This window comes from Lutjanus erythropterus, chromosome 6 (genome assembly GCF_056507025.1).
Source record: "Lutjanus erythropterus isolate fLutEry1 chromosome 6, fLutEry1.hap2, whole genome shotgun sequence".
NCBI lineage: Eukaryota > Metazoa > Chordata > Actinopteri > Lutjaniformes > Lutjanidae > Lutjanus > Lutjanus erythropterus.
Window position 1 is genome coordinate 2510280 of NC_139322.1, and position 9646 is coordinate 2519925.

Below are 9646 nucleotides of genomic sequence, written 5' to 3' on the forward strand. Positions count from 1 at the left end.
ATGAAAATTGTGATGCAAAACTGATCATTTCCACTAACTGCAGTCGCAATTTTAGTCAAAATAATCACAGTATGACTTTTCTTTTTTACCACATTGTGCAGTCCTACAGCAGACACAGACACAGACACAGACTGAACAGATTGTTGGCTATACAGTGATAATTTTAGGACACACTTACATGTTTTAAGAGGAACATCTTGCACATTTGTCTGATATAATTAATCTTTAAACTGAATTACATGAATCTGCAAAACATCACCAAGAACAGAAGTCTGACCCTGAGCACAGAGGAGACTCGTTCATGGAACCTGAACTATGTAGGACATTCAAGAACTCTCAGAATAATAAAATTGCTCCATTAATTTGTCGAGGTGAAGAAAGGAGATGATGATTGTTTGGTGATGAGCTGTCCTCCTGAGAGAAGAATGGGGTTGATTACAGAAGAGTGAGAGGAAGAGTTATATAAGTCAAATTAATGCGGCTTAATGAAGCTCCACTGACTCCAGGGAGACCTGAATACACCGACACACACACACACACTAACACAAGTGAACATATGGCACACATATTTACATACAGACACACGTGCTCATAAATACAAACACAAACTAGGTTATCAGACTTCCTGACTAGAAAAGAACAAAGTTGCACACAACCTCAACCAAACCTAAACCTGCATCAGTTCTTTTGTTTTCTTTGGTCACTTCAGGGCTTCAAACACAACGTCTGACATATTATCACCTCGTGAAAAGTGCAATTTCCTGTTCATGTGTCCAGAACAAAGGAACACTTTGCACATCTATTAGATGAAACAAGTGTCTTGGTACTGAACTGTCGCAAATAAATGCTGTATTGCAAGTTAGACACGGTTTACGTATCCAGCAGAATCAGAGCAACATTATCATCCCATTGGAGTCACCTGATTAATGTAAGACCAACATTAGCTGTTTCCATCCAAATGTGTCCCAAATTTTAATTGAATTTCAAGGAAATCGGTGAAAGAAAACGTCCATCCATCCATACGGTTATGCACTTGCTAGGAGCTGCCTCATTTAAGCAGAAGCTGCAGCCAATTCTTCAGTCAGAAAACCATTACACCCCTGCAGAAGAGGAAAAATGAAATATTTTCATTTCATGTATTAATGTGAGGACAGTAACATCAGAATGTTGCCATTTCCATCAATATTTACTAACACGATACTTCAAAATGTACAGAAAAATGGAAAGAAATGTTGATGGAAACATAAATATTCACTCTCCAGTTTGCTCTGGTCTGGTCTCCACCAGCTCCATATAGGCTACTGGGTTGTTGTTTTTGACTCGAGTGCACAATTAATGTGACACAAACATATTTGATGATCAGCTCGTCATCAAGCATCTGCAGAAGCCTGACAACAACCTGATCATTTGAATCAGGTGTGTTGGAGCAGGGAAACATCTAAAACATGGGCCCTGAGGACCAGGGTTGGGGAACACTGTTCTGTATGAATACAGCTACAGATCATTCTTTTGATTAAACTCGCAGGAGACCTTTTAGAGGGCGTTCTCAGGACGAGTGACGAGAGAGAGTGTGTGAATATGGACAGAAGTGTCAATATGATATAGAAACTTTCTTTGATTATGAAAATTGATGTTTCTCTGTGATTCTGTGGTGCATCAGTGAGGTGTATAACCTTCACTGCAGGCTGGAGTTAACAGTGATAAAGACTAACAGATCCTTTAAGTCATTATAATGAACAACTTTGTCGAAATAATGACTTACAATCAAAAACAATTTTGCAGGCCAGTATTTTAAAAATACTTTTGAATTTACTTAACTTAATTCGAGATACAAAGTAATTATTTTTCAGAAAGTTTCTCATTAATTTGAGATATCAACTCAATAATTTGAGATAGGGGAGACCTGGGGCAATTGTAACATTCTTCACAACTCACAGACTACTTGAAATACAGTTGGCATCTTTTGATATGTTAACCCACAGTAAAAGCACCCCTCAAAGTAATCACATTACAGCTGTTACATAACATGTTATTTATACAGGCATCATATGAATTCAGGGCAAAAGTCTGTTTCTATTTTTGCAGAGGACAATTTTTTTTAATAGTTGTGCAGATTTATGACTGTACACTGAAGGTTCTCCTTAAAAAACCTTAAAAAAAACTTTTTATTACTTAATTAGATTTCTTCCAAGTACAAATCTGGACAGACATGGATGGAAACTGCAACTTGACTGGAGGCAGTGATTCTATTTTTTGACTGCTCTGTTTTATACAACCATTGACAGCTGACTTCTCACTCGTCTTAACTGGCCACGAGGGTCTGTGTCTTTTTTGACTTTATCAAGTCAAGTCCACAATCTGTGACTCGAGTCCAAGTCATGAGAATTGAGTCCACACCTCTGCTAACGAAGCAGCCAATTAAAGAGTTACTTGAAGAAGAACTTGATGTCATCAAACAGCAGTAAAACTATTGTTCATTTTATTTAAGTTTGCCTGAAGTTTTATCTGTTGAAAAATAGAATAAAATGACATTAACAAATTAAAATTGCTTGTTTTGTTTGGACAACAGACAAAAAAACATTCAGTTAATGATCATGAGTAAAATCAAGAGCCTCCAGAATGAGGTGAGGAGTGTGGGTGGAATGTTAGATAAAACAGGGTGATGGAGGGATGGAGAGAGAATAAAAAGAGAGAGATGAAGTGAGCCGGGGGCAGCCAGAGGCCACGTCACTATCAATCGTCTCTGGCTTCAATGACTGTTTCTCTTTCCTTGTTTCTCCTGCTCTCACTTTCTCTTCTGTTCTTGAACTTTCTCTCCTTCTTTGTAGTTTTTTTTCTAAACTTTGTCCCTCTCTCTCTCTAAACTGATTAATCCAAAATGTTGTACTTCAGTGTCTGCCAGTCCTCTCTTCTTTTTCCTCTGTCTTTTTCCTCTGTCTTTTTCCCTCTTACGCTCTTGTCTCTCTGTCCTCAAACACTGTGTCTCTGAGTGCAAACACACATCCGTCCTGCCCGGGGGAAGGTTGTTGGTGTTGCGGTCACCAGAGGCTGGTGCAGTGGTTCACTGTGGGTCCACTGCAGTGGGAGGCTCAATCTCTGGCTGGGGGACCCAAACTGACTCACTACAGGACATGAAGGTAGCATGAGGTAGCAGAAAAACAAGAGGACAGACGAGGCAGAGATGTTGCAGTTCAAATGATTTAATAAACACAAAGTTAGGAAGACACAGGTCACAACCAGGTAAACAGTCCAAAGGCAAACAAATCCAAAGGTCTGAGCGAGAAATCCAGAGTCCAATAAATCAGGCAGAAAGTCGAATAATGTGGGCCGAAGTCCAAAACAATGGGAAAACACTCAGGATTCTCAGCGTGGAGACAAAGATGAACTGGCAAATAAAGAGGGGAAACACACAGACTAAATACACAGGCAGGATAATCAGGGACAGGTTAAAGTGAGAAATGGACCTTGGGTTTGATTTATTTGGCAGGTGTGAGCAGAGTTATCACACTCTACACAACTGGAGCTGGTCCTGGTCTGATCCCAAACGAGCAGTTTGTTTAAGATCAAGTAATGCTTTATTGTCCATTCACTGCTACCACTGATGTAGCACCTCCAAATACCCGAAGAGGATATAAGACATTGTTCATGTATACGTGAGGGATGGAGGATATACTACTGGCACTACTTACTGGCTCCTCAAAACGTATGTTGCATCTTGCTGCAGATGAAGTCCATGTGGGCCAACTAACATCATATCATCTGCATATTTTTACAGTTGGCCTGTTGAATTCATAATTTTCATTTCATTACATAATGTAGTTACATATTTCTAGTTTGTCATCTGATGGAGGCAGACTGAAAGGAGTCATATTTCTTTCATTTTAGTAATGGTGCTGATCTTTGATCAGTAAATCAATAACTGACTGCAGCAGCTGCCAACAAAAATGTAAAAGTGCAGTAAAATAGCCTAACACAGAATAAAAAGTACAAAAGTAATAAATTTACAGGAAAAATCTGTACAGAATTATTTGTGCTCTCACTTTATTGAAGGTGTTTGGTTATAATAAAAAACTGTAAAAAAAAAAAAAAAAAAAAAATGACCAGCAGCAACGGCTGCCAAACAAAAGCTGTATAATTAAAGAAACATAATTCAAATAAAGTGCAAAAACAATAAATTTACAGAACAAATATGTAAAATAAGAGTGTTTCTCTATAAAACTATAGTGATATCACTTTACTGAAGGTGTTCATATCATATCATCATATTAATTTAGGAAAAATATGTAAAATAAATGTTTCTAAAAGCTTTATTGAAATTTGCCGTGACTTTATTATTTTTGCATTTTATTTGAATTGGGATATTTTACTTGACCTTTTTTTTTTTTTTAACTTATTTGTTTTCTTCTCAATGATGCCAATCTTTGACTAGTAAAGACAAAGCATAGCTGTTCACCTGACTGGCCAGAGGATTTGAGCTCCTAATAGCTAAACAGCAACACCGAACACAAAACACATGATCATACATACATGCATCATACATGACATTAGCAATATTTCATAAATAACTACATAGCAACCATAATTCAACAGAGAATATCTGGTGAAAACAAAAAAGATATGCTGCATGCCCAGACACACGAGTAGTGGTGAGAATCAAAGAACAGAAAAGTTATCACCATTTTCTTTTTGTCCATCCAACTGATTTGTTTTTTGTGTAATGACCTTTACAGCCACAAGACTGATTGTAGAAATTATAGACGGCTTCTCCTCAAAACCCAAACTGTCTCCTTTCATCACATAAACACATACACATGTATGCATTTATAACGACGTAAACAGACACACACATCTAAGTGGTCTGCACAAAATGAAAGAGTGATGAAGGAGACAAAGAAAGAGACAAAAGAGCGACACATGAGACAGAAATACAATCAGACAAGATCATTTTAATAGAAGAACAGCAATGCTGTTTAGCTGCAGGGGAGAGCTGCACACAACACACACACACACACACACACACACACACACACACACACACACGCCCAGCCTCTTCTCAGTATGCAGTAAATGCAGCACCAGAAATAGCCTGAGAGCAGTAAGAGCAGTTAGCGATGAATATTTCAACTATTCTGTCTCCTTCATTTGAAATCTCTCGCCCACTTTTTGCATTTTTTTTCTGTTTTCACCTCTTTAAACTTTTAATCTTCCATCTTAACCCTCTCTCTTTCTCCACAGGTCTGAGCTCCTCAAACCTTCCTCCTCTCCTCCTCCTCCTCCTCCTCCTCCTCTGCTGTCCTGTCCGTTTCCACACCTGAGGAAACGCATCCAAAACAGCGCAGTAAACAAGGAACCACCATTATTCAAATAAGCAACACCTACAATGTTAACACAGTTATATAAAGGATATGAGATGGATCTCATTCAGATTAAAATGACAGTTGCAGGATAAAACACTTCAGGTGAGATAACTTTACAAGCGGCAGTGATGTTTGTGTTGATGATGTATATTGTGCGAGACGAGAGATGTAGTTCACTGAGTAGTTTCGCTGAAACTGAACTATGACAAACCTACAACAAACTGAAACTTTCTAAATTGACAAACAGCATATGTGTAAATCGTGGCACAGTTCAAACAAAATCAAAAAATAATCTGTCTCTTGTCATAGACTACTGTTCATAATTTTCTCATGGGGCACAGCAGAAGGGGCGTGACTTAGGTTCTCTATGCTAAACTTAATTAACTTGATAATGGCAGTGACAAACTGTGGAACTGGATCGATTGTGTCATTTCAAGCGTAAGCGTAAAATTGCAAAACAAGTAGCTTTTTCTTTTTTTTTTGCGTATTCTATTAAAAATCAAAGACAACTTGTTCCCAGGAGGATAAAAGTGCACATAAGTGCACTCTGTTTCATACCTTACTAACAAGGTTCAGGATTACAAAAAATCTAACAAAATCTAGCAAAAGACTAAGGCTAAAGATAGCTAGCAGGTATATCTACATGATAGATGACAGAAGTGCACCTGTTGATGTGGGAAAAGGAAGTGCAGGGACTCGATTAGTGCAGCGGATCTTGAGACGGGTCACCCAGCCGGACTGTGATTGCAGAAGACAGCGCTAAGATAACATGGCTTAGACCTGAGACAGCGAGCCAGAGTGAGATGCATCGTCATCGACCCATTTTGATTCTGCATCAGCCCGCATCCTCCTCCTCAAACCCCCACAGAACAAATGCAGATGCAGTGGGATCCAACGAGTTTGTCTGGAGGGACAGTTACTGCAGCTAGTAAGCTAGCAGTAGTTAGCCGGACATGCTAACGTTCGCAGCTTATGTTAGAGCAGATGAAGACAGATGAAGACATGTACTCTTGTGTTTCATGTCTTCGAGAGATGACAGTATCGCTCTTCATCACAGCCTCCTGCACACGGCCTCAACATGTAAAGCTTGACTGGCCTGCTGTACCTTAGTTAGAGTTGCTAAGCTATGATTGGACAGTTGCTCTTTGAAGGCAGGGCTAAGCGAAGGGTCAATTGCTTGCTGGTTAAAATGAGTTTTAAAATTAGCTTGTGTAGCTAATCAACTTGCACCATCCATTTATTCAGTCTGACTGGGAGCAAGGATGACGTGTATCAGAAGCAGCAGAGAGTCTAACAGTTTAAGTGTATGAGTGTATCACAATGTAAACAAAGATTCAGAGAATAAATGGACACTAACTGGTGGGAAAAAAAGGAGCCATTTAACATTTAATTGTCAAAAAGAAGAAATATGGTTTATTTCTTTATTAATCTTATATACAGACATTTACAGCAATCATTGCTAAAGTAACTGAAGATCGTTATGGTAATTTCCTGTTTTCTAAGACAGTGTAACAGAGATAAATGTAAATTATTAGAGACTCTGTCCAGTTGTAGTTCCAGTTGGAGAGAGTATATGATGTACAGTCGATATATATTTGTGAAGAAGAAGAAGAAGAAGAAGCAGGGTCGTCAGTTTGACACAACAAAGACAGTTCAGCGATAATTTCTCCTGCATTTACTAAAACACTAAAAAAAACACAATGAAAACATCTCCCCTAGTTTACTCTCACTTTATCTTTTCAGTGGTTTTTCCACATGAGATGATACTGTATATTTAAATCTTTGCGCTGATGCCATCTTCACCCCGCAGATACAAATGATGCACTGACTAACACGAGGAGGCGATCTGAGAGGGACCACGTTTATTCCTTTTGTGAGTAGATTCTCTTTACAGCACACAACAAACGCTCTGCAGCTCTGAGTGTCTGATATCACAAATACATTTTACAGTTTGTTTACAGAGCTCACAAAATTCAACATTTTAACGACACTTCTTTTGGCTTCCTGGATCCCACAGTTGAAAACATTTCTGGTTTTATTGTGGTGTTACTCACGCAACAAAACAGCATCACCTCCTGATCATCTCTAAATCACACTCAGCTAAAATGTGCAGGGAATAAGGACACTCTGCAGTTTTTCCTGCAGACCTGAAGCCCTAAATGTGCCTGTTCACCTCAGCCTGCTCTCACATTAAAGGAATACTTGTTGGGAAATTTGCTTATCTGAAGGTTTACCAAGAGTTGTAGTAGATTAGCACAAAGACTGGAAGGACTCTGAATCAAGTCTGGTGTTTTTCTCACAAGCCGTGTCTCCATCCAAATCAGAGGTGGCACACCGATACTTGTTTAAGAAAATGACTTTAAAAAAGTACAAGTAGAAGTACTGCTTCAAGTAAAAGTGAAAAAGTACAGGCTCTGAAATGTACTCAAAGTATAAAAGTTTCCGTCTGAAGAACATTTCTACCAGCTGTTTCTAACTGAACCTCTCCTTTTCTCCACGGTCCAGACTCTCTCTCTCTCTCTCTCTCTCTCTGTTGTTTTTGTCATGTCTTTTTTTTTGTCTTGTTACATTTTGTTACATCTTGTTGTTGTTGTTGTTCATCTTTTTGGATGTTTTTCATCTTGTTATATCTTTTTTTGTCTTGTTTTACATTTTTCATCTTGTGTGGTCTTTTAGGTTGTTTTTGTCTTGTCACGTCTTTTTGCGTCTTTTGTCTTGTTGCATGTTTAACTTTGTCTTGTTAAATCTTTTTTTTTTGTCTTGTTGCATGTTGTTTGTCATTAGATCATTTTTGTCTTTTTACATATTTTACACTAATTTTGTCTTGTTATGCCTTTTATGTCAATTTTGTCTGTCTTATTTCTTTTCCATTTTGTTACACATTTTTTTATGTCTCATACAACATTTTTGATTTGTCCTTTTCTTCTTGTTATGTATTTTTTTGTCTTGTTACGTCTGTCGTGTGTGATATGCACTGATGAATAAGCTGAAATCAATCTTAATGTTGGGAAGTTGGCATGAAATCAATCAAATCATCAATAACTGCCCTCAAATCCATTAAAAGTAAAGTAACAAGCCTATTTTGAAATTGGAATAAGAAGTTGAAAGTACAGATATTTGTTCTAAATTAAAAGATAATAAAAAAATAAATATGTACAAAGTAAAGCACAGATACCTGAAAAATCTACTTAAGTACAGTAATGAAGTATTTGTACTTGGGTTGGGTGATGTCGACAGTGAAGCGTCACGATGGACGATGATATCGTTGTTGTATTTCTGTGACACGTTTTTGCCTAAATAAAAACATGTTTTCACTGGGCAGTAAATACTGTAATTAAATACACCGTTTTTCCTTTAGTAAATGAAGTGCAAGGAGCTTTTTTAATAAGTAGAATTATAAACCCATCCTTCATGTTTGCCCTCTCTGGTTGTCAAACTTTATTCATCAGTTCTAAGATGCTAAACTGTTTGATTGTTTGACTCCTGTTGGATTTTTACTCATAAGGCTTTTATTTGTGAATAAATCACAATAAAGCATAATATCAAATTGCAATACTTGTGGAATCTCAGTATTTAAGAATCATATCGTCCCAGCCTGAGTATTTTTTAACTTGAAGTGAACAGAGCCAGGCTAGCTGTTTCCCTCTGCTTCCAGTCTTTATGCTAAGCTAAGCTGAACGTGTCCTGACTGTAGCTCCGCACTCAACACTCAGACATGGATGCTGCCTTCGAACGGGGTTTAGTTTACTGTGTTCACACAAGAAGAGTCCATAGTCTTCTGCCTTTGCTGTTGTTTTCAGAGATGGCCATGGCAATTCATTTTTCAGTGCTGGTAAGTTAATGTATTATAATTTTAGTCGTACAGATTTATTTCTTCATAATTTTGTAACATGTCTGAGTACAATATAGATATTCCTGGTATCTGAATCAAACAAACATTTTTTATTTTTTTTACATCTGGAGAACAAGATTTGTTGCACTTGGCCATATTGACATTTTTATCATTTTGCGATTAATTGTGCAGCCCTACCACTCGCTAACTTGCTGAACTGTTAGCCTTGGCATCCATGTCGCTGTTGACTAGCAGCGCTGTCATCACGAGTTACCCAGCTGAACGCCAAACATTCTGTTTACTCCACTTCCAAGCTCACAAGTTCCATCTGAAGGCAGCAGAAATTCACATGGATGTCAACATTTCACTCGAGGAGAAGAGGTGAGTAAAGACCTTTTCACACCAGACACTTTTTTTTGTGTTTGTGCAAATAATTTGCACATTAATATTTTTTAAT